Here is a 25,735-nt window from a genome sequence, read left to right as displayed (position 1 = left end):
GGACTTGAGGGCTGCAAGGAGTGGACCTTACCCAAAACTTTTCTGTACCACTTTTTATCCATTCAGTTCTACCTCTTGTTCCAGCCCCTGTTCCATTCAAGAACCAAAATGATGAAGGTTTAACTTGCCAGTACTCACCTAGATCAGTACTACATATTTTGCCATTCCTACATGAAGGCCTTTCTAATGCTACAGTATGACTTCCCCAGGTGAACCCACTCAACCTAGCAGAAGCTACTGATGCACAAGCCAGAAGTGTGAGTTATTTAAATTTTTTTTAATTTATAAATTTTTATTTATTTTTGAGAGAGAGACAGAATGAGTGGGGGAGGGGGCAGAGAGAGAGAAGGAGACACAGAAGTAGGCTCCAAAGTAGGCTCCAGGCTGTGAGCGGTCAGCACAGAGCCCAGTGTGGGGCTCGAACTCACGAGCTGTGAGATCATGACCTGAGCTGAAATCGGATGCTTAACTGACTGAGCCACCCAGGCACCCCAGAAGTGTGAGTTACTTGAACCTGTGGGGTAACTGCTGGCCAATGGAAGGCAGAATTCCATAGATAAATGTGTCTTCCTTTCATCCCTGGAGTGTAGAGTCCTGAGAAATATACATAAGTTTCCTCAAATTATCCCAGAGGGTTAAGCATTGGTTACCAGCAATGAGAGCCACCTTGATAATGCTCTCTTATTTTACTCCACTAATTCCTCATTTCTGCCTTCCAACTGGGCTCACTTCTAAATAAATTACTGAATGCATACTTTCATCTCAGATTCTGACTTGGGGCCAACCCAGGTTAGGAAAGAGATCAACATATATTCTTTGAATGAACAAACAAACAAGTAAATATTGGTAATTCTGCACCTTCCCTATTCAGTTCTTTTTCTTTTCTTTTCCTTTTTTTTTTTTTTTTTTTTACTTTCTCTTCTCAACCTTAAATGTTGGTACTATCCAGACTTTGAACTTTCATTCTCTTTCCTTTTATGCAAATAAAATTCCCCTGAGGAGTCCCAATACACATCAAGGCTATGGCTAATCTCCATTCTGACAATTAGCTCTTGCCAGGTTCAGAAACTCCAGAACTGTGCATGTGTCAGTGTGCACATCAGCATAGAGTGAATGTTGTAACTCTGTAGAGTATTCCCTACTGTTTTTCCACTTGAATACCCCATAACCATTTTAAACTCAATATATCCAAAGAAGAAATCATTGTCTTTCTCCTAAAATCTACCCCTTTTCTGGGTTTCCATCCACTCAAACCCACAAGTCAGAAGTTGGAATCTTTTTTTGATTCTGATCCATCACTACCATAACCAATTAGATACAAAATCCTATATACTAAGATATTTAAGAAGTCCATTCTATCTCTTAAATATAATGTAAATTTCTCCCCAATTAACATTTCACTACTTCCTTAAATTGAATGCTTATACTGCTACAACAACATCATAACCAGTTTCTCCAATTTCATTCTCACACCTGTATTTTGAAGATGTAGTGATTTTCCTAAAATTCTTGTAATTTCCTTGTTTTAACTTCTTAGCAGTATCTCATGGCCTTTAGCTTAAAGGTGAAATTTCTTAACAAAAGTCCTTTATCATATAGGTCTTCCCTATTTCTCTCATTCTTTATCTTGTCCCTACACATACATTTTGTATCAATCATACAGAGCTCCCGAACAAGCCATGTTCTTTTCTACCTCTGTGTCTTTATACATCAGGGGTGCTTTTTCTAGAACAGCTTTTTTTTCTCTTGTCCACCCATCTGATTATCTGTCATCATTCAAAAAGCAACTCCAGTCTTACTTCCTCTTAAAAATAAAATAAAATCTTTAAAAATAAAATCTTTCACCAATTTACCTCACATCTTCTCAATACCAAGGCTTAATTAAATATTATTCCTTTAAAATTTTTTTAAGCTTATTTATTTATTTTGAGAGAGAGAGAGAGAGACAGTGCAAGTGGGCAAGGGGCAGAGAGATTGGGAGAGAAAAAGACTCCCAAGCGGGCTCCTCACTGCCAGCGCAGAGCCCAATGCAGGGCTCAAACTCATGAAGCTGCGAGGTCATGACCTGAGTGGAAACCAAGAGTTGGATGCTTAACCAACTGAGCCACCCAGGCACCCCTGGATGTAACTCCTTATCACACTATTTTTTTAGTTCTTTACCATTCAATCTCTTCTTCTCTGATAGCATTATTTTAAGTATATTAGCTATTGATTTTCTTAATTTTCTTTAACACAATATGCATCTTTAGGTTAGGAACTTAACAACTTTATATTTTTGAGATACATTGGAGTGTCTGAATATAACTCCTCAATTAATGCTGCCAAATAATATAATCAATATCAATAGAGACTATTCATTGTGTAATAACATTTTCAAAAGTATACTCTAAGAAAGGCATTATTTCCCACCATTTTTTGGAAAAGAAAAATGAAATTTAGAGAAAGTGAGAGACTCCTTCAAGTACACAGCTAGGCAATAGAAAATAGCAAAATTTTGCAAACCTTTGTCCCTATCATTATAAGGCCCATATCCTTACTCTATGCCACATCATCCTCCAAGGCCCAAATCAATTGTGTATGGAGAAGAAAGAGTCAGTATTATGAGAGGTAACTGAAGAAAAAAGAAAATCCAAGTCAAGCTACCACAAATATCTTTTTATTTCTACTCATATTTTTGTTGTTACTTTCCTGCTAGTTTATATTATTTAGACGAGAAAATAGATTCCTACTTCTTTTAACAAGCCACCTTAAGAGCAGAATCTTCTACTGACAAAACCAAAAATTCATCAAGTCCTACTTTGCCTTAGTTATTTTCTTCCAAACTTGGGATGATCAATAAATGACTTGACTTGAAAAGCAACTATTTCCTTTTCATATCCACTATTCTTCATATTTGACAAATCAAAAAGAAATGAATCAAACAATTTGTTAAACATCAAAGAAAACAGGATCTTATACAAATAAAAACAAAGACACATTTTTAACATTAGATCTTCTTTGTCAAACGGGTTAATGTAAGAAGAATAGCTATTTTTTTCCTATTATTTTATTTTAGAGCAAGAGTTTTGTTTTAGGCCAAAAGTGCTATTTGTTTTTGACACTCTTTTGTCTCCTCTTGTTTTCCAGATATATAGACATTTAAAGCCCTTTGTCAGGCAATGCAAACAGTGAAGACATTCACCAAAACAAAATGAAAAGGAATAATGTGACATTTATTTCCCTACTCTATAGATTTGCTTAGAATTATACTGTGGGAAAAAAAATTCTTAACGTATATATTATATTCTAGATGAAGATATGCATTCTGAAATGTTTAAGGATGAAGTGTACTGATAAAGTGAATTGCCTTGAAAGCATAAAAAATTATTTGATATATTTATGGAGGATGAATAAGATGACTGGATATTTGATAAATAATTATAGCAAAATATTAATTATAGAATCTAGATTACAGGTATCCACTGAATAATCCTTTCAGTTTTTGTCTGTATTTTGGATAAAATTTGTTTAAAACTGTGAAAAAAATCAATGGAAAAATATAATTGACCCTATGCACAATCTCTGGACTTAAAGTCAGTTTTCAGAGCCAGAACTCATTGGCTGAAAGAAAATTCTGGGATTCTGTGAGAAAATATCATATTTAAAAACAACTTTTTTTTAATGTTTATTTTTGAGAGAGAGTGAAAGCAGGGGAAAGGAAGGGACGGAGGGAGACACAGAATCCAAAGCAGGCTCCAGGCTCTGAGCTGTCAGCACAGAGCCTGATGTGGAGCTAGAACCCACAAACTGTGAGATCATGAGCTGAGCCCAAGTCAGACGCCCAACCAACTGAGCCACCCAGGCACCCCAGGAAACATCATATTAAACTACGACAAGTATGTTCACTAGTAATTTCCCCATCCTTCTCTAAAGGGAACTACAGCCATTTTCTTCATTAACCACCTATTGGTAGAAGAGAATTTCTCCAAATGTTGAAAGTTAGGTATATATCGATATATTGTCATTGATATTTGGAGGTCTAGGTTGCCATCTTCATCTCTCTAATAGAATGTGTAAAGATGTTATCTAGTTAATAAATGTTCTCTTAGAGTAGGTTCACCTCACAGTTGTGGTCACACCCAGTAGTTATTTCTCATTCTCTAAATGTGTAATTGTATTAGACATAGTTGGTAGTTGGTAGAAGCCCCATATTAGTTCCTTGAACTGTGGTATAAGAGAAATAATAAGGAAAAGACCAAGTGGAAGCTACCGAAACTGCCCCTTTACCTCTGGCCAAGATAGTAAATATAATAAATCACGAGCAATAACATATTATCAAATGAATCAAAGAGATTAGTGCCACACTAAAGGCATAAACTATGATGGGGTATTGGTCTTCATCATATTCAACTCAATTCAAAAGTCTGGCCCCTACAAAAATTAAATAAATACAGAAAACTAGCTGACTAGGAGCCCACATTTCAGCTTCTGTGTCAGATATGGCATCTATGCTAGAGCAAATTAACGCAGCTCCAGTATGTATTATGTAGCCACTGATCTGCTGAATGCCTTCTTGTCCATCCTTACCAGTAAGGAGGATCAGAAACAGTTTATACTTATATAAGATAGACAACAGTATGCATGTATTATCTTACCCTTAAATTTTCCTGTTCTTCTCCGAAGTATAGTCCAGAGTGACTTGAGCCATATCAACATTCCACAGCTACTATATCTATGACATTATGTTAATTTGGTTAAAATGTAAATTGGCAGCTTAGGTAAGATAAATGTGCTCCAAAGGCTGAATAGCACAACCTGCAAAGACTCAAGGTCATGCCTCATCAGTGAAGTTTTCAATCATCCAGTAGTCTGTGATATGCTGTGTTATTCCTCCAAGGTAAAGGAGGAATTTTTGTAAGTATTTTTTAAATGTTTATTTATTTATTTTGAGAGGTGGGGGGAGAAGGGGAAAGGTGGAAAGAGAGAGAGAGAGAGAGAGAGAGAGAGAGAGAGAGAATCCAAAGTAGGCCCCACACTGTCAGAGCACAACCCAGCACTGGGCTTGAAGTAACAAACCATGAGATCATGACCTGAACAGAAATCAAGAGTCAAATGCTTAACTGACTGAGTCACCCAGGTGCCCCGGGAGGAATTTTTTTGTATCTCAGATTTTCCAGCACAAAGGGAGACATATAATATCTGGTTTACATTTTCAGACTTTGAAAATAGCAGCTTCTGAAAACAGAGGAACAGTACTCTGACCTATTTATTGAATGACAAAGAAGCCTAGCTTCGACTGGAGCCCAGAAGAGGAAAGATCCCTCAGTAGTTTCAGGGTGTGATTCAAGTAGGTCTGTCCCTTGAAATAACCAGGATAAGAAAAGAATACATGTGGTGTTTATAGTAAGACCAAGTATCAGAAGATTCTGAGGGTTCTGAAGAAGTGCTATGTTATCTAGAGCACAGAAAGGATAGAGTCTTCAAAAAAAATGGTATTGGAAAAACTGGATAGTTGTAAAATAATGAAATTGGGCCTCTGACCCACACCATAGATAAAAACCAATTCAAAATAAACTAAAGACTTAAAATGTACAACATGAAATCATGAAACTACTATAAGAAACATGAGCAAAAAGCTTCATGACATAGGTCCCAGTAATGGTTTCATGGATGTGACATGAAAAGCACAGGCAAAAAGAGCAAAAGTAGATGAGCTGGACCAACTGAAACTAAAAATATTCTGCTCAGTAAAGGAAACAATTGACAAAATGAAAAAGCAACCTGTAGATTGGGAGAAAATATCTTCAAACTACATATCTGATAAAAGAGTAGTATCTATAATATATAAAGAATTTCTACAACCCAACAGCAAAAAACAACCCAATTTAAAAATGGGCAAAGGATTTTAATAGACATTTCTTCAAAGAAGACATACAAATGGCCAAGAGGTATATGAAAGGATGCTCAACATCACTAATTATCACAGAAACGCAAATCAAAACCACAATGAACTATTACTTCACACCTGTGAGGATGACTATTATAAACACACACACACACACACACACACACACACACACACACAATCAATCAATTTTTGAGAGGATGTGGAGAAATTGGAACCATTGTACACTGTTGGTAGTCATTCAGGCATTATGGAAAAAACTAGCGATGTTTCTCAAAAAATTAAAAATAGAACTACCAGATGATCCTGCAATCCCACTTTGGAGTATTTGTCCAAAAGAGTTGAAATCAGGACCTCAAAGCTATATTAGCATTCATATGTTCGTTGCTGCAACATAATAGCCAAGATATGAAAACTTAAATGTCATTCAACAGATGAATGGATAAAAAAAGTGTGGTATATATGTACAATGGCATACTATACTACTCAGGCTTTAAAAAAGAAGGAAATTCTGCATTATCTGACAATATGGATGAACCTTAAGGACATTATGCTAAGTGATTTAAGTCACAGAAAGACAAATACTGCATAATATCACTTAATATCAAGTATCTAAAATAGTCAAATTCATAGAATCACAACGAGTAGAATGGTGGCTGTGAGGGGCTGGGAGGGAAGCGGAGGAGAAATTAGTAGTTCTAATCAATGAGCATTACTTTCAGTTAAGCAAGATGAACAAGATCTAGAGATCTACTTTACAACAGTATACTTATAGTCAACAATAATGTATACTGAAAAATTTGTAAAGAGGTTAGATTCATGTTGTGTTTTTATTATAGTAAAATAAAATTAAAAAAAAATTATCCGATAGGGGCGCCTGGGTGGCTCAGTCAGTTGAGCATCTGACTTCAGCTCAGGCCATGATCTCACTGCTTGTGAGTTCAAGCCCTGTGTCGGGCTCTGGGCTGACAGCTCAGAGCCTGGAGCCTGTTTCCATTTCTGTGTCTCCCTCTCTCTCTGCCCCTCTCCTGTTCACGCTCTATCTCTTTCTCTCAAAAATAAACAAACTTTAAAAAAATTTTTTAAAAATTATCAGATAAATGGCTGTTAAATGGGTTTAATCCCACATTTGCCTAATTTTAAATTCTATGCCCTTTCCATTAAAAATACTGCTCCCCTGAAAATTATTTTGATTGCAGAAGAGTCTTACCAAAATCTGATCTGCATGGGGATATGTAAATTGTAGAAAATGTTGAAAGAGATAACATGAGTTTGGCCATGGATTTATCTCACTATCTTGAACATACGAAAATATATCCAGTGTACAAGAGCTTCGCCTTCCCTAGGGAAGATTTATTGTTGTTACTGTTTTGCTTTGTGTTTTAATTTTATGATATAGAAGTATTTTGTCAAGTCTTAACAATTCCTGGACATTTTTTCCTTTAAAACTACCAAATTTCATAATTTTTTATTTGCTATGAAATCATTAAGGCCTATAATTTTGTTTACTCAGCAGGAAGGGGTACCCTAGACAAAGGAAATGCATGCTTTAGTCATTAATCATTACATATTTTACTATAAATGAAGAATTAGGATTCTATGTTAGTCATTGTTGTCTCATAAATTTATTTTATGAATGAGATTTTGAAGGCCTTTTTAATAATTTCTCAACCTATAACACAGAGGACCAGCAACTGAGTGACAGAGGTACCATATAAACCAAACCTCCCTGCAGGTGTTTGCTATGAATTCTTTAACTTTCACTAATTCAAGTTGAATCTTATTTCATTGATGATCCACTTAATTACCTCAATTGATAGGCATATAATTCTTCCCCCCAAAAATCAGTGTTTGGTAACTGGTGGTAATCAAGTATAATTCATGACTCTATTAAAGTGGGAGTGACTAAAATGAGACAAATCAGAAACATTAATCAATAAGGCTAATGTATTTCAGACCACCAACTAAGACTTTCAATATGTATTCAAATCAATGGAAAAGTAGTATAAAGAGTTTTGTTATAAAATTCTTTACTATTGAAATACTGTGATTAGTAAAATCAAAGAAGATAGAGTGAATGGGACTGAAAAGTCACAGTCTGTTAGCAAACCCACTAAAAAAAATTCAAGTTTAAGGCTTATATTTACTCTTAATTGATGTGAAAGCACAGATAAAATCATGGGCAGGGTCAGACTCATCAAAATGACTGGTGTTCTGAAATTTCCAGTACCCCAAATGACAGGGAAAATCACAGGACATCTGGAGTGCCACATAATCATTAGCTTTATGATCTTGGTTGTAGCTCTACCTCTCTGAGGGTCAGTTTTTAAATCTCTAAATGGGGATAGAGTACTTATCTCTCAGGGATTTTTAAGGATTAAAGAAGATCATCCGTATGTCTATTGTGACAGAGTTACATTTCGCCCTAGCACACAGCTAAATTCTATTTTCCAGCCTCCCCTACAGTTAGGTAGGGCCAAAGGATTATATTCGGAGCAATGGGGTGTTGGTGGAAATGATGTGTGCCATTTCCAATAGCAGCTCCTAAAATGTCCTCTACAATCCAAATTCTGTCTCCCATGTGCTGGCTAGATGACCTCAGGACATTAAAGAGAATGGAGTATTTATCAGACTTGACCCCTAAATTAATGGACTTCCAGAAGACCCTCATTAGACAATGAAGTGAACATAAATTAAATATGATTATGGCTGTGGTTGTACAGAAGTTAGTTAAGACTGACAAATACTACAGAGATGCTGCACTGTTGTTGTTTTCTTTTTCCATTATTAACTAGTCACATAAAGGTAAAGGGAAATCTATCTGACAACACAAATGCCATTTGATCTGGTTTAATTAATTTATCTATTTAACAAGATTAATTGAACCCATATGTGTCCAAAATGGCTCTAGAAATTAGGAATAGAATGGTAAATTCAACATAGTCCATACTCTTATATAGCAAATATTCTATTGAGTGAAACAATAAACAGGCAAATTTACACACACACACACACACACACACACACACACACACACACATTATATACATAATATGTATTATTTATAAGTTATATGAAGAAAAATATAATTGTATAAGAGAATATAGTATGATAGGGGACTATTTTAACAAGGCATTCTGGGAAGTTTCTTTGGGATATGAACTGAAGTATGAATGTAGAGAATAAACCACTCCAAGAAGAAGAAATTGCAGATGCAAAGACCTGGATGTAAATATGCTTGGCAAGTTTGAGAAATCTCAGGGAAGTAAAACTAGAGACCAGAGAGTAAGAGCTAGAGTGGTAGGAAGTGAAGCCACAGACTTATTTATCATTTATATGTATCATAACATGTATATTGATAATATATATAATGTATATATTTATACCATATAATATATATAGTTATAATATATACAGATAATAAAATATGCAGATAGATCCATTTGTAATATATATGTCCAATATCCTATATATGTACATATGTATGTGTGTGTGTATCCAGATCACTTAACAACAAGGTCATAACAGGGATTTGGGTTTTTTTTAAGTTTATTTGTTTTGAGAGAGAGAGCACAAGCATGGGAGAGACAGAGAGAGAGGGAGAAAGAGAGAATCCCAAGCAGGCTCCACATTGTCAGCACAGAGCCTAATGCGGGGCTCGAACTCACAAACTGTGAGGTCATGACCTGAGCCGAAACCAAGAATCAGATGCTTAACCAACTGAGCCACTCAGGTACCCCGGGTTTTTGTGTGAAACCTGATGGAACTATGTAAGAGTTAAGACAGGAGATAATATGGCTTACCATTTTAAAAAGTAACTAGCAACTTTGACTACTGTGCAGAGAACAGACTGTAGAGTGCAAGAGTGGAACCATGAAGAACTGTCAGGAGGCCACTGAGATAATGCACATGAGAAGGGATGCTGCCCGTGAATAGTGTGTTGGTGGTATAGGTGGTGTGAAGTGAAGGGCTTGTAATTCATTGCAGACTGCTGGTGTGTTGAAAAGATGTCAAGTGTGGCTCCAAGGTGCGATGCGTGAAACGGAGTCAAAACTGGTGCCATTTGTTGAGAAGGAATATACCATGAAAAAGATGATTTTGGAGTGGTCACAGGGAAGAATCAAGGGTTTGGTACATATTAAGTTTTACCAGTAAAATGTCTATTGTTTACTCTTATACCCCAATTGTCTTAAGAAAATAAAGGAAGTTTGAAAAAATTAGGCTGCTCCAAAGATCTTTCCCCAGTGGCACTATGGGCATCCAGGAGAAGGCCTACTTTTATCACTATAGCAGCTTTGAAGGAGGCCAGGACGTGAGTTCCTGTATTGGATACCTCCTATACCCTACCTCACTTCTTCTCGGCCCAATTTATATTCCAACCTTTGCTTCTGCAACTAGCTTTGTGTACTGTGACCTGATGGTTATCAGCACCTCTCTCATGCCCAGCTGTATTGCTCTGGGTTTCCCTGAGGTTTCAGTGAGGGACTGATATGAATGGATCTGGATGTATAAAGAAGCTAACACTCCATGGGACAACACACAAACAAAAAAGGATGAGAACTGGTAGATAAATGTTTCCTCCTTCATCCAGGTGGGAAATTCTGAGGCTCTTTCCAGCAGTTCCCTAGAACTTTGTGGCAGGACCAAACTCCAAGAACCAGTACCAGTAACCTATTTATACGCCTGGCCTTTTTTCTTTCTCTATTGTACTATCTCCAGTCCCTTAGTCGATCTCCCTGGGATCATTTTCCAAATAAACCATCTCATGTGAAAAAAAAAAAAAAAAAAAGCATATCTTCTGTATGGGATGCTGGAATGAGATCACTCACTCATCACATAAAAGAGGAAGGTCTCAGGATGTAATAATTTGTTTCATTAACTGTCTGCTATTGTGTCTTTTTCAGGAATTGTTGTCAGATACTACTCTAAAAGCTTTGTGATGGACTGAACTCGAGTGTAACCTCGTGGTGCTAAATATGAACAGAATCAAGAGACTCTTATACCTTCCCTCACATCTTCCTGGCTGCCCTGCTTTCATTCCAGCCATTCTGGGGCAACCAGCACAGAGCAGATACAACCTGACAGCGCCTTGACCCAGCTACACCTCCTGCCTCTTGCTTTCTCACTCAGACCTCTCTAACTAAACCTTGAAGGACTCCATGCAGTAGTGGTCTGAGACTTCAGATGATCAGATCTGCCAGATTCTGTGTAAAATAGAATCAGGAAGAGCTAAATGGTGTCCTGAGGCTCATTCCTGGTTAATTGAGTAATTGATTTTGAAATGCAATTTGATGTTGATACACAATAATTTCAGCACCCAGGTGCTTTTTCAGCAACAATTTCAGCTAATCAGAAACTATTTTAGTTAAAACTAATGTTTTCCAGGGGCGCCTGGGTGGCGCAGTCGGTTGAGCGTCCGACTTCAGCCAGGTCACGATCTCGCGGTCCGTGAGTTCGAGCCCCGCGTCGGGCTCTGGGCTGATGGCTCGGAGCCTGGAGCCTGTTTCCGATTCTGTGTCTCCCTCTCTCTCTGCCCCTCCCCCGTTCATGCTCTGTCTCTCTCTGTCCCAAAAATAAATAAAAAACGTTGAAAAAAAAAAAAAAACTAATGTTTTCCATATTTTGAGCCAATGATGGAGTGGGAAGTGTTAAAGGAATATAGCTTAACTAAAGACCATTATGCTTTGCATATATAGATACTACTAGTTTAAAAAAAAAATTTAAATGTTTATTTATTTTTGAGAGATACGGAGCACAAGTGGGGGAGGGGGAGAGAGAGAGGGAGACACAGAATCCAAAGCAGGCTCGATGTTCCAAGCTTTCAGCACAGAGCCTGACGCGGGGTTTAACCCCACAAACTGCGAGATCATGACCTGCACCATGGTTGGATGCTTAATCAACCAATCCCACAAAAGCCCCAATACTACTAGTTTTAAATAGATATAGATGTCTAGAGTAATGAAATGCAAACTGATCTAAAAGAGTATCTGAATTCATAGTAGTGTTTGATTAGTATATATTTTCTCAATAAATGGGTACTAAATATACAACTACTATCACGGAGAAATGGTGCATAATTTTTTCTTAATGTTAAGAATGACTCATAATGCTCAGAAATATCAAGAGCTATTGTGCCAGAGGATGGAGTTTGCCAGAAATGTTACTCATGAATAATGTAAGGAGAAGTACAAATTGAAGATAACAGGCTAATTCTCCCTGTTAAAAATAATGTAACAGACTTATCTTCACTTCTTAGAGCATTTACTTTAGATAACTTGTAATTGTATTTACTTCCCCCTCTCTTAAATTGTATAAGTCTCTTTGAAAAATAGGACTTTTGACTGCTTTAGGACACAAGGCTGTGTTCCTCAAGGATCTGAGAACAGTCTCTTTGAAATATAAACATCGGAGATAATACTCCCATCTCCCAGTTTCTGTGGGAGGGTAGGAGTGTAATTTCAGTGCCCTTGCTTCGAGTTGCAAAACTACCTCCTACCATAAAGACATGAGAAGTTTATTTTTCTTCTGGATAAAGTCAATTCATTACCATAAGATGGTCACCCCAATTATGAGATGAATCTAGAATTAACTGTGTGACAAATGGTGCTGTCATGTCCTCTCACCTGAGCATTAGTTGTCATTTATCTTGAGAATGTAATGGGTCCTATCTGCTTAACTCTATAAAAGGGAGAGATTTCTGTCTTTGTAATATCTCAGTGAGTTGTTGCCTGTGATGTGCATCATATTCTCATGTTTATTCAATCATAAAACTGTTTTCTTGGCTGCCTTTGTGGAAAGGTTTTACAGGTTGGGAGATCTTGTTTTTAATTATATTTTCCCAATAGTAAAGAAGAAAATTACTCTTTCAATGGACCCAACATTTATCAGGCCAACACTGAAATGAGCAATACAGCAGATTCCATTACAGACTATCTACCCTTTCTCCCTCATCCCTGAGGTATCTTAAACAAACCTGAACCCTATAATCACTGCTCACATGTGTAATGGTAGCTCTGTGTTACCCATGGACCTTCCACCTCCTTTTCTGAATATAATGAGGCTGCTAAAAACATTTCCTCACATGATTACTCTTTAATTTTTCCTTCTTCAGACCTTTTTTGGTCATTGTCAGTTCTTCAGATTTCCTCCATTGAAAGCTGGCTTCAATCTGAGCATTCATCCGAAGCAGCTATGCTCAGCACCTGCTTGTCCCTTCTCATTATCTTTTACTGCAGTCCCAAATTACAGCCACTGTTCAGAAATTCTCACCCTCATGCGTCAGAAATAACGTCATTTCAGAGTTTTTCCTTTACTCCATTTTCAGATTAAGAATAATGTATACATTGAAAGAGATGCTATATGCTTGTAGTAGCATTTTTCTTTCAAGGATGGTAGAAGGTCCAAGGTAATTCCACTAGGCCTGGGGCAATCTTTTTGTATCAACAAGCCAGGACTACATTTCAGTTGGCAATTATCAGTGTGCCTACTGACTTAGTCTCCTGAGTTCTAGCCATCCTGTTTCCAAACTGTCACCAGTACTGTGGTATCCCAGGCGCAAAATGTCAGTGACACTGATAGAAGGATCTTACACAGCACACAGTATGGTAGGTGATGTTCATTAGCGATGTACTTATTTCCCAAATGTGATTCTCAGACTAAAGTAACACCCAGAACATCAGCTTGTTTAATTGGACTGTTCTGTTAGGCAGTGACTCAATCACAAAAGGAAGAAATAACATGTGCTCTTTCAGAATTCACTGACATCTCAGTCACACCATTCCACAGTGATTTAAATGGAGCTTACAGCTGTTTTGTGCTCAAAAAATATCTCTTAATTTTGATGGAAGTCCCTGTTGACAGTCTCATCAGGAACACTGCATACCCTTTTCTGCTATTAGCAACAATTTTAACAGAGTTACCCATCACATATGTCTTTTCACTTTAAGACAATACATCTAAAGTTATGGTTCCTCTTTTGCCTTTCCATAATACAGGAAAAAAATCCATACACAGATTACTACAACATTTTGAACTTTTTTATCAGTGATTCTTTGACTAGTGATAACAACTCCATGGCTCCTTATAATATACTCTGGTACAGAGCAAAGGAAAGCCATCATTTTCTTTTACCTGGAGATTTTTAGGGCAGCCATACACCAGGATGGATGATCAGTCTCTTAGCAATGATGCTACCCAATAAATATCTGGATTCACTGAACCGATTTGAAGTCAACACAACAAAACTGTTGTAAGAAATCATCCCTTGTGGAGAAATTAGAACTCTTGTGCAGTGTTGGTGGGAATGTAAAATGGTACAGCTGCATGGAAAACATTATAGAAGTTGCTCAAAATATTAAAAACAGAACCACCACATGATCCAACAATTCCACTTCTTGTTATTTATACAGAAAAACTGAAGAAAAAATATTGATATCTGCACTGCCATGTTTATTGCAGTGTTGTTCACAATAGCCAAGTTGTGGAAGTAACCTAAGTGTCCACCTATAAATGAATGGATAAACAACATGTGGTGTATACATACAATGGGATATTGTTCAGCCATAAAATAGGGAAATCCTGTCGTATGCTATAAGATGAATGAATCTAGAGGATGTTTTGTTAAGTGAAATAAGCCAGTTATAGCAGGACAAGTACTCTGTGATTGTACTTATATGAGGTATCTAAAGGGGTTAAATTCATTGAAGCAGAAGGTAGAATGGTGTTGCCAAGAGCTGGGATGGAGGAGAAATGGGGGGTTGCTATTCAATGTGTATAAAGTTTCAGTTATGGAAGATGAAAAAGTTCTAGAGATCTGCTTTGCAACATTGTTCTTATAATTAACAATATGGTGATGTACACTTTAAATTTTTGGTGAGAGTGTAGAGCTCAAGTCATGTGTTTTTTACCACAATAGGAAGAGACGGAGGGATGAAAAAGGAAGGGAGGGAGGAAGGAAAGAGACGGATAGAGAGAGAAAGGAAAGAACAAATGAATGAACAAAGGGAGGGAGAAAGACAGACTGGCTCATCTTTGTGGCCGCTATAGTCAAAGCATAATTGTCAAAATGATGAGGTCTGAGTTATGACCTCTAATCTCACACACAATACTGTAGCTACCAATGATAGCACATTTCTCACCTCTGTTCATGTTCTATGACCATCAGAGTGGTCATAAATGGCAACTCTCACACTAAATAAATATATTTAATGGTATACTTTAGTTGATAAGTTTGTATGATCAACCCTGATATGTCTACATTTAATTGGACTTTGGTGTAACGTGATGACTCAATCATAAAGGGAAAAATAACATGGGGATTTTCATAGTGAACATAGACAGCAGTTTCTATTAGCTGTTCTCAAGTCAGTTAAAATACATTCCTGTTAACTTGTACTAAGTTGGGGGTTTTTGTTTGTTTGTTTTTAATTTATAGGTTGATTTTTTGGGGAAAAAAATCATTGATCTTTTCAAATGCCGTTGTGCATAGGTTGTACCAAAGTTTGGATTCTGGAATGGGTACTAGCCAAATATGGGTGTTACTGTGGCTTCAGCTGAATATGAACTCATGTATGATCAACAGATATGTGATTATGTAGGAGACCTTCATTCACAGTCATTTTAATGTCATTAATGATATGAATAAGATGCAATGGACACTGTGGTACATCACTGAGGCATTCATTCTTCCTGAAGCCAGGAGAACAGACTGATGAGGTTCATCGCTGAGTCCTTCCCCATGAGTTGGCCTCCCACTGAAGGAAACTGCCTTATCCAAGCTTTTACCCCCTCCCTGATCCTTCCCCAGAGATCCTGGTCTATGATGTATGTTATGTTGTTTTAGAATTATTATTTTTCCTATTTATGAACATTTTTAGACATATAGAAAGACTTAAAAAAACATTACAGTAACACTGTATGTAACACTATGTACCTATCACCTAGCTTCTACCATTTACATTTTACTATACTTACTTTATCGGATATGTATCTATCCATCTTGGATTTATTATGAACATCTGAATATTTAATTTAAAATATTGGTAATCAATGTAAAGTGTAAGGTTGCAATGAAAACCTACCTCACCAAAACCAGGCTACATGTTATTAAGATATTTTAAACTACCTTATCTTGCACTTATTTAAGATGTTCAACTGAGATGGAATTAAAACCATCACATGTTCAAAGTCTACTTGAGCAAAGAAATCAAGTTCATTACATACTTTGCAGATATAGCAAAAACTAATGGTTGCTTGCAAAGTTCTCTTCTGCTGAAACCTGGGGAAGAAATCAAACCAATACATCATGAGATGTATTTCTTACATGCTACCTGATGGACAGACCCTCCTATCACTCCATCATTCCTCTCCAGGAGTACTTGTCAGTGAGAGACAGAAACCTGAGTGGCAGATAGAAATTCAAGAACAATTTCACTATCCTGAAAGCCAGTCATATTTTTCTATTGCCAAAATTTTCATCCCAGGTTTAAGGACACATTTTTCTCAAGAGGTTTTGTGAAGCAGACAATGACTGGAAAAATATTAGATATAAAAATATAAGTGAGATTCACAATTGCAAGACTGTTTCTGAAAATATTCAGGAAGTATCTTGTTCAGTGTTGATACAGAGCTTCAGTTTGTGGGGCCACATCATCAACATCGCTTTATCATCACCCTCTAGTCCAGAAGCCAAAGAGGTGGGAAACTTAGTTACAGTTTGGCAGGGGTATTGGGGGGTGGGTATTAATAACTTGGTCACATTATTACATCAGCTGTTCCCTAGATTGTAGGAGTTAAACAAAGGAAGTTGCTCCTCCACTAATCTCAGCTGAAAATGAAAGTCTATTTAGTCTAACATGCAATATAATTACCGTAGGAGAAAATATACCAGCCACCAATGCTGAAAAATACTTCTGCTCTATAATGTCAAGCTTCCAAATGCGATTACTAAAATTATAAAGAAAATCTCAAGAGCTAAACTTTATTTAGTAACATTTCAGATTTGTTTTGCATTTGACATGTTTTTCTATATTATGATACCCATCTTGGCCAACTGTTGATTTTAACATTTGAACATTCAACATTCAGTCAAAATGTGTATTCACTACATCTCCAGTGAACTTGATAGACTGTTTTTCCTTTGTTAAGGTGCCAGATTTTTATGTTGTTGAAAAAAAAAAATATGTCCTATACTTTTATATTTTAAAATTATATAATGCTCTTAGAGAATTCTTTGCATTTCAGAATCTTCAAGTACCTTTAAAAAGCAGTATTAAATTCATTCTCACAATTATCTCTTTTGGAATTAGTGTAAGCTTCCATAAAATTAGAAAGAAAAAAACCCAGATTTTGTTTTATTATTTAGAATATATACATGGATTTCAGAGCTTGTATAGAGTGATTTTTGGTTTCAAAATTTTTACTAAAATAATGTGGTTCTACTTTTTGTGGACGGCATTATCTTATATAAAGTTCCATTTTTGTATTTTCTTAGTAAGACAAAAAGTCAAAAGTTAAATTTTGAATGTATGGCTTTACTAATTAAATATCTGATACTCATTAAGGGTGGTCAGAAGACAAGGAGTGAAATGCAGAGCCTGTGTGAAAGAAATGGAGCATCTATGCAGTGGGAAGGATGCTGTGAGAGCTAGGTGCACAATGAGCCCAGACTCACTCCCATATTAGGAGCAGGTGCACATTTGAGCAGTAGCTTATGTCCATTTTTAAGGTTGTTATTATAAACAGCTGGACAAATATTTCACGAATCTCAGGAAATAAACTGGAAGAGAATGGTTGATAGGAATAAATAATACAGAGGGCAAAGGGTATTTGACTAAAGTATGGACATAAGGAAATTTTCCAGTTTAAACAGGAAACAGAAAGGAAAGGTCAAGCTTCCTGACATGAAGCAAGACTCTGTTTAACAAAATGAGGCTCATCTTCCAAGCGAAAATGGGATTAGTAGGTAAAGAGCTAGCAGATCTTAACTGTAACTATTTTATTGACCCAGGAGGAGGTCACAACTTCTAACTACATTTGATAGCTAACTTTCAAAGGACTTGTTCATACTGAAGTTTGTAAAAATGGCTTAAAGAAAGTGTTTGCAGGGTGCCTGGGTGGCTCAGTCGGTTGAGTGTTCGACTTTGGCTCAGGTCATGATCTCGTGGTTGACAAGTTGGAGTTCTGTGTCGGGCTCTGTGCTGACAGCTCAGAGCCTGGAGCCTGCTTCAGATCCTCTGTCTCCCTCTCTCTCTGCCCTTCCCCCATTCATGCTCTGTCTCTCACTGTCTCAAAAATAAATATAAAACATTAAAAAATTTTTAAAAAATAGTGTTTCATTTCATTATAATGTGGGTGCCCACACAGAGGATTCAGTATACAAAATGTTCTTTAGTTTTTAGTAGTTAATGAAAGGAAGACTACTCTTACCCTTGTGATAATGTAGATGTAACCTCTTCTCTAAGTATATTGGCTCTTTAACAATAATAATAATATGGACTTCTTTCTACTCTGTATAAAAGAAACCTGAACTTTTAATTTCTTTTTTTTTTTAATTTTTTTAACATGTATTCATTTTTGAAAGACAGAGAGAGGCAGAGTGAGAATGGGGGAGGAGCAGTGAGAGGGGGAGACACAGAATTCCAAGCAGGCTCCAGGCTCCAAGCTGTCAGCACAGAGCCCGATGCGGGGCTTGAACGCACAGACCGCAAGATCATGACTTGAGCTGACATCTGCCGCTTAACTGACTGAGCCACCCAGGTGCCCCACTTTTAATTTCTTATTAGGAAACAAACAAGCAAGTGGAATTCTTTGAGTTCTGTATTGTGGTACAATTACACTTTCTCTTAGTAGCTTTCTTGTACTGAATCTTGGCTCACAATTTGTTTTAGGAGAGGTAATGATTTCAGCTGAAGTTTCACCAATAACCTTGCTTAGCTACATGACTGGAGTGTGAAAAGGCGGGAGCATTTCTAGCAGCCCAGATATCAAATGTGGGTGTCACCTTGGTAGCACAAATCTCAAGGCATCGCTAAGAGCCCAAGAGGAAAATCCTTCTCTGTGGGGAGTATTCACCATTGTCAGAGCAGATGTAATTAGGAATGCTAAGAGTATTTAGTCCCAGAGATTTTGGCTTGCCTGAACAAAACACGTGTTAGTTTTTGTTGGTTCCACATTTTGCCAATTTTCTCACTTTGTTACAGCTATTTTAATTTTTTCACTTTTCAAATGCTATGCCTGCCTCTGCCACCACAAGTGAAGAAAAAAAATAAATACAATTCTCTTAAACGCTGATAGATCCAAGAACTGATGCACAGTTTAGACATTGCCTGCCCAAGAGGTATAATTTTGAAGATAGTGGCAAAACCTCTCCCAAAGCCCAACTTAGATCACTGCCGTATTGTTTGAAATTATATCCATTTAAGGCTTCATTGGATGGAAGAATTCAAACAGATCTTGTAGTATATGTCTGTCTTTCAGAAAGGAAATTGTGTGAACCTTTAATGTTCAATGACAAAACCTGTTCCAAGAAAGGTCAACATTTTTGTTTCAGATAAGCTGTTTATTTCCATGTTTGGAAAGAACTGAGCCAAAAAACAGAATGGAAAATGGAATGAATCCCTAGTCCTTCTTGTGATTTGGGTTTATTCCAAGTATTTTCTTATATTGCAAAACATCGGACATAGTAATATTCAAGTATGATCACATAAACACAGCATTCAGCAAAAATATTAGAAAATTATATGCCATTACAAAGAACCTTAATCTACTTCTTCAGTTCATTAATGAAGACCTGTGAAAGTTTTTAAATTCCTTTTATATGAATGCGACATAGAAATATAGGAATAGCAGTATTTATTACCCAGTGCCTACCTCTCCTCAGATATCTGTACACAAACACAGAACTTACAATTAGATTTACTTGCCAGTAAATTTATTCTATATATACCGGCCCAAAGACTGTGTGCCCTCAGTGCGTCTATACGTGTGTATGTTCACATGTTCCTATGTGTACATTTGCATGCCTGTGGAAAATTCTGCATCGAGAGTGGTATATCTACATTTCGTTATTTACTGAGGTACGCTGATAACTCTAGATGATCTATCAGAAGTAACTTTTGCTACTTCACAATCACACTTCACATCTTCTCTGTCATCCATCTGTGAAAAACCCAAAATGACTTAACATCAACCTTGAGAAAAATTAAGAAATCATGTCATGATTAAACCAAGGATTTAAAATCTAGTTGGCATGCTCTGTTCAAACCTTTTTTTTTTTTCTTTTTTCCTATTTAATTCACAAGGGGTTCTTCCCCTTAATGTGAAGTACTGTCTATGTATCTTCTGCTCAGCATAAAATAATTTGTTCTCTTACTCTGGGAATATGAGACTATGAGCAATAAAGGAAGCCTGGATGAATGCTGGTTTGAATGTAAGCTCTGCCTCTATCAGCCATGGGAGCTTGGCCAATAACTTCTCTGTGTTTCAGTTTCCCTATCTCCAAAATGTGGAAAATAATATCTACCTCATAGTGTCGTATAAAGATGAAACGACAGAATATATGCATCTTGCTTAGCATAGTACCTGGGACACACTGGGAGGCAATATTAGCGTGGAGTGGCTAAGGGTACTCCCTTGGGAGCCAGACTCTGCCACTCCTAGCTCAGTGATTCAGGGCAAGTTACCTGATACTCTGTGCCACACTTTCCTCATCTGTAGTAGTGAGGGTATGATAATAACACCCAACATGCTGGTTGGATTAAACAAGACACTTAAAATACTTTTATAATAGTAGCTGTTAATACCATAGCAGTGGTTAATATTAATATATGTTATAAAAAGTGCAATTTTATTTTTATGAGGAAAAAGTATTTTATTTTATTTATTTTTATTTTTTTAAATTTTTTGTTTAACATTTATTTAGTACTGAGAGACAGACAGACAGAGCATGAACATGGCAGGGGCTGAGAGAGGGGGAGACACAGAATCTGAAGCAAGCTCCAGGCTCTGAGCTGTCAGCTGACAGTGCCAGACATGGGGCTTGAACTCACGAACTGAGAGATCATGACCTGAGCTGAAATCAGTAGATTAACCGACTGAGCTACCCAGGCCCCCCGGAAAAAGTATTTTATTTTTTTATTATTTTTTAATGCTTATTTTTGAGAGAGAGAGAGACAGACAGAGTGCAAGCAGGGGAGGGGCAGAGAGAGAGAGAGAGACACAGACTCCGAAGCAGGCTCCAGGCTCCGAGCTGTCAGCACAGAGCCCGACGCGGGGCTCGAACTCACAAACTGCGAGATCATGACCTGAGTCGAAGTCAGACGCCCAACTGACTGAGCCACCCAGGCGCCCCACCAGAAAAAGTATTTTAAAAAAATAGAAGCAAAAAAGCAAAATATCCATTGGAAATGGCCTACGCTCCACGACTTTCACCTCACCTCCAGCCTTGCCTTCACAGATGGGGGACTGACCAAAGTTTAACCACCGTGGGAGAAAACAAGAGCTGCTGTGTGGCAGGCCCTGCTTCTCTCCCTGGTAGCTGCCTCCTAGAGATGCCTCTTTCAGAGCTTCTTCAAAGAAACAATAATGCAGACAAAAGGACTAGATTAGTTCTGCCCTGTGGGAAGGAGGGGCTTTTCCTGCGTCTCAGTTTTCATCTTCGTTGTGGACCCATGTCAGCCTTTGCAGATCATTTTTAATCCAGTTCCAGGCTCGTCCTTTCTCCTGGTCTATGCCCCAAATTCCCCCAACCCAAGGCTGGCAGCCAGAATGCCTCACCTTGTAGTTGTTGCTCAGCCAAAGGTTTTCTGCCAAAATGAAAAACAACTAACTGCTACAGCCAGTGAGAATGTTCTTGACCACGTAACACTCTGCAGTCGGACAACGGAGGTCAGGCAATTCAGGTTTGGAAACTAAAGTTGCAACATGAGTACAAGTGAGTGATTTACACACAAAGGCAGGAGTCCCATTTGTAGACAAAAATAAAAAAAATTATATAATGAAACAATTGTCTGTAATGGAAGAATTAATTGAGATTTTTAATTCAGAAAAACCAGTTTTCTATGTACCATGTGATCAACACATGCACAGAAAATCTCCAGAAGGACATGCATATATCAACATGGTAACAGTAACTGTCTCTGGGTAGTAAAGACATAAATTATTTCCTCTAAATCTCTGTTTCTATATTTGTGAAAATGTGTGATTCTTTTATAACATAACATTAAAATTAAATTAGTATTAGAGATAGCCAGCCTCGAAGATGGTCCCCAATGATCCCCACCTCCTGGTATTGACACCCTTGTGCTATTCCTTCCTACATTGTGCCATTGTTGGTCTGTGTGACCAATAGGATATGACAGAGGTGACGGTACATCACTCTCAAGATGAGGTTATAACAGATGCTGGCTTCTGTCTTGGGTTTTCTCTGCCCCCCTCCCCTGCCATCACTTGCTCTGAGGAAAGCCATTGCCATGTCATAAATACATGACCTACTTGGCAAGGAATGCCAACCTCCAGCTAACAGCCAGTAAGGAACTGAGGCCTGTTAACAACCCATGAATAAGCTTAGAAGTGGATCTTCCAGCCTCAGCAGAGCCAAGAGACATCTGCTGCTCCTATGGAAAGTTCTACAACTATGGAAAGCTGTAATCTCACAAGAGACCCTGAACCAGAACCAGCTAGGTTCTTCATGCTCTCAGATTCTTGAGCCTCAGAAACTAGGTGATAATGAATATTTGTTATTTTAAGCAGTTATATTTAGGGGTAATTTATTACTCAGAAACAGTTAACTAATTTTTTCTATAATATTGAAGATAAAGACAAATAAACTGATGGAAAAAAATGTATTTTTTCTTTAAGGTGGCTTGCACACTTTTCCAAGGAGGGGAGAGGGGGTTTAAGCATTATTAACCTTTATCCATAAAGACTTCCAAAGTGAAATATCTGATTGATATGAGGACTTCAGAACTCCTTCTTCAATTTTGTTCAGATCTGTGAAGAGGGAATATTTCCTAGCACACATTATATCTGGACTGATAGAAAACCTGAGGTAAAGTGAATCTAAGTGTGGGAAAGAACCCTTAAGGCTAAAGTAATTTTGTACCAACTTGGGAATTTTATAAAAATAGCCTATGGCTATAATTTTATTAAAAACTAGACTAAAGGAGCAAATCCAAATGGAAAGCATTGAGTTATTACTTTCCTGCTCTGACAGCACAAAGATATCATTCTGGATCTGGAAGGGCCCTGGGGCTCTCTGCTCTCTAAATTGTACCTATGAAGAGGCTGACTGAACATGGCACTTTATGCAATACTGACACTTTACCAAAACTTGTCTGGAAGGTGAAGGCTTTGTGTTTTTGTTTTTGTTTTTTAAATGATTCTTATTCCTTGAGGAAATAATAGAAATAATCTGCCAGGTCTTTTCATGTCTCTATCCTGGATACCTTTCCAAATAGGCCCCAGCTTCCTTTTAAAGCATACAACAGATGAGATGATTTGTGTCTTTCAATTTGTTCTTACTCATTTGGCTATTTCTAGCTCCTCATCTCTTGGGAAATGTAAAAAAAAAAAAAAAAAAAAAAAAAGAAAAGAAAAGAAAAGAAAAAAAAAAAAAGAACAGAAATTGAGAATGACCAAATCTTTTTATTCTATATGATTGACCATGCACAGATGTAACCAGGATGCCTGGAAGCTATTCTTGTCAGATGGTTGTATAAGCACATAAACACCCTCACAGCCATTCAGGTAGCAGCAACAGAGCCACAGTGGGCGCCCCGTCAAAATTTCACCTGTCAAGGCATTGCCTTCTTGAATTTTCCTCTTGAATGCTTAATCAAAAATTCTTTTTATTCTTTTTCCCCAATTGTTTCATCAGTATATATTTTTTTAATTTTTTAAATGTTTAATTTATTTTTGAGGGGGGGGAGGGACAGAGAGAGACACGCACAGAATCCCAAGTAGGCTCCAGGTTCTGAGCTGTCAGCACAGAGCCCTAAGGGGGGCTCAAACTCGTCAACCGCGAGATCATGACCTGAGATGAAGTCAGACACTCAACGGACTGAGCCACCCAGGCACCCCATCCATCATCAGTACATTTCTTACACCCTTCTTTTATTCTGCCTTTTACTAATGTTGTTTGTATATTGTTCTTTATTACACACAGATGGACTAGCAGTAATTGTTCTAGACACTGGCAATACAATGATAAGGGATGCATGGTTCCTCAGCCAGAGCTAAGAGGACTCAACAGGGATCATCACAATCCTCAAGAAAAACCCTTCTCTTTCCCTATCCCATTTTAAAATACTGCCTGTGTCACCCCATAACAGCCAAAGGGATCAGTATCTAGAAGGAGACTATAACTAGAACCTATTATTCTTCAACATTATCTTTCCTTGCAAAAAAAAAAAAATCACACAGACTACCCTCATATTTACAACCTTCCTCCTTAGACACGGGAACTCCTAGTCTTCCAGCCTTTCCTTCTGCATTGCCCCTTAGCCATCCAACCTCTCAGCAGGCTGCCCTTCACCTGCACTGTGTCTTCTAGGATGACATCCACAAAAGAGCTTGCATCGTCAAGTTCTTTGAATGTCCCTGTAGCCTTCTGCGTCTTTGAAACCAGGCTATGCCTCAAGGACACTACCTTCCCTGCAGGCCTTGGATGTGGAGCATTTTGGTTCTCCCTCTTCCCACATCACACTAGGCCTAAGTGGGGTTGGCAGCGTCTTTGCTTCCCATCATGGCTTCCAGATCAATGTTCTTGCCATAAAAAGAAAAAAAAAAACACCACATACTTGAAGTACATGTCATCATTATACCAACTTTCATTTCCACAGGTGTCTACTACTCTCTGCCTGCTCACTCCCTATTCATTGACGATTTTAGCACTTGGCTTCAAGTGCTTATTCCTACAGAATTCCTGTCCTTGCTCCTGGTGAGTTTAACATCTATGTAGATGTTTCGTCTGCACTTCTAGCTCTTCAAATCCTCAATTCTTTTCATCTCTTATACCCAATGTCTTATGCTTCACTCTCAGCCACTTATGTCCATGGTTTATATCCTTAACCAGAGGGCTGGCCTATGGCCTACAGCCATGTCTAGCCCACTAGCTGTTTTTGTCCAGCCTGCAAACTAAGGATGGATTTTATATTTTTAAGTGGAACACACCCATGTTCACTTTTTTTTTATTGTCTATGACTGTTTTCCTATTACAATGGCAGAGTGAGTCATTGAGACAGAGACCCCACAGCCTGCAAAGCTGAAAATGTTTATCATCCGGCCCTTTGCTTAAGGTTTGCTGACTGTTGCCCTACACTTTCGTATTACTAATAACTGCAACACCTTCAAAATCTCATTTTCAAAAGTCCACCTCCTTGATAGCTCCCTCAGCTCTTTCTGGTTTGCTTGAACAATCTTTAACCACCCAACCTACTGATGCTGTCATCACTTTTTTTCCACCTCACTTCTCTCATTTCTCGGATTGGATTCCAAATCATCAGCACACTTTCTCCCCTGCACATAGCCTCAGCTTCCATGTCCCTTTTTCTATCATTCCAGCTTCTTATGACTGTAACCAAATCGTTGGTTAAGTTCAACTATCTGCCTATTCTGTGCCTGCCCCCGACCAGGTGAATGTGGCTGCAGCCATAGCAGCAGCGATGGGGCCTTGATAAACATACATCAGATATCCCCAGTGGCCATCTAGTCCCCTCTGTACTCCAGAGGAGTATCTATGAAAATAGGCATCCTTGACACTCCAGTCAAATACCCATGAGGGATTATTCAGATCTCTCATATATTAATGGGTGATGCATCACCATGTTAGTCTTGCTTTCCCTTCAACTCTGT

General features: G+C 37.7%; 2 long non-coding RNA genes across 3 annotated transcripts in view; one reads left to right on the top strand and one right to left on the bottom strand.

Moving 5' to 3' along the window:
* LOC144616158 (uncharacterized) overlaps nucleotides 1-11,079 on the top strand; it is a 48,288-nt gene extending 37,209 nt beyond the window's left edge. The window contains exon 6 of the long non-coding RNA XR_013555205.2: nucleotides 10,789-11,079. This is a non-coding gene — a long non-coding RNA (uncharacterized LOC144616158). The remainder of the gene's footprint in view (nucleotides 1-10,788) is intronic.
* Nucleotides 1-25,735, bottom strand: part of LOC132692308 (uncharacterized) — a 270,163-nt gene that overhangs the window by 227,110 nt on the left and 17,318 nt on the right. The window lies entirely within an intron of this gene.

This window comes from Panthera onca, chromosome B1 (genome assembly GCF_046562875.1).
Source record: "Panthera onca isolate mPanOnc1 chromosome B1, mPanOnc1 haplotype 2, whole genome shotgun sequence".
Lineage (NCBI taxonomy): Eukaryota > Metazoa > Chordata > Mammalia > Carnivora > Felidae > Panthera > Panthera onca.
Note: the sequence above shows the minus strand (reverse complement) of the source record. Positions and strands in the feature narration are given on the sequence as shown.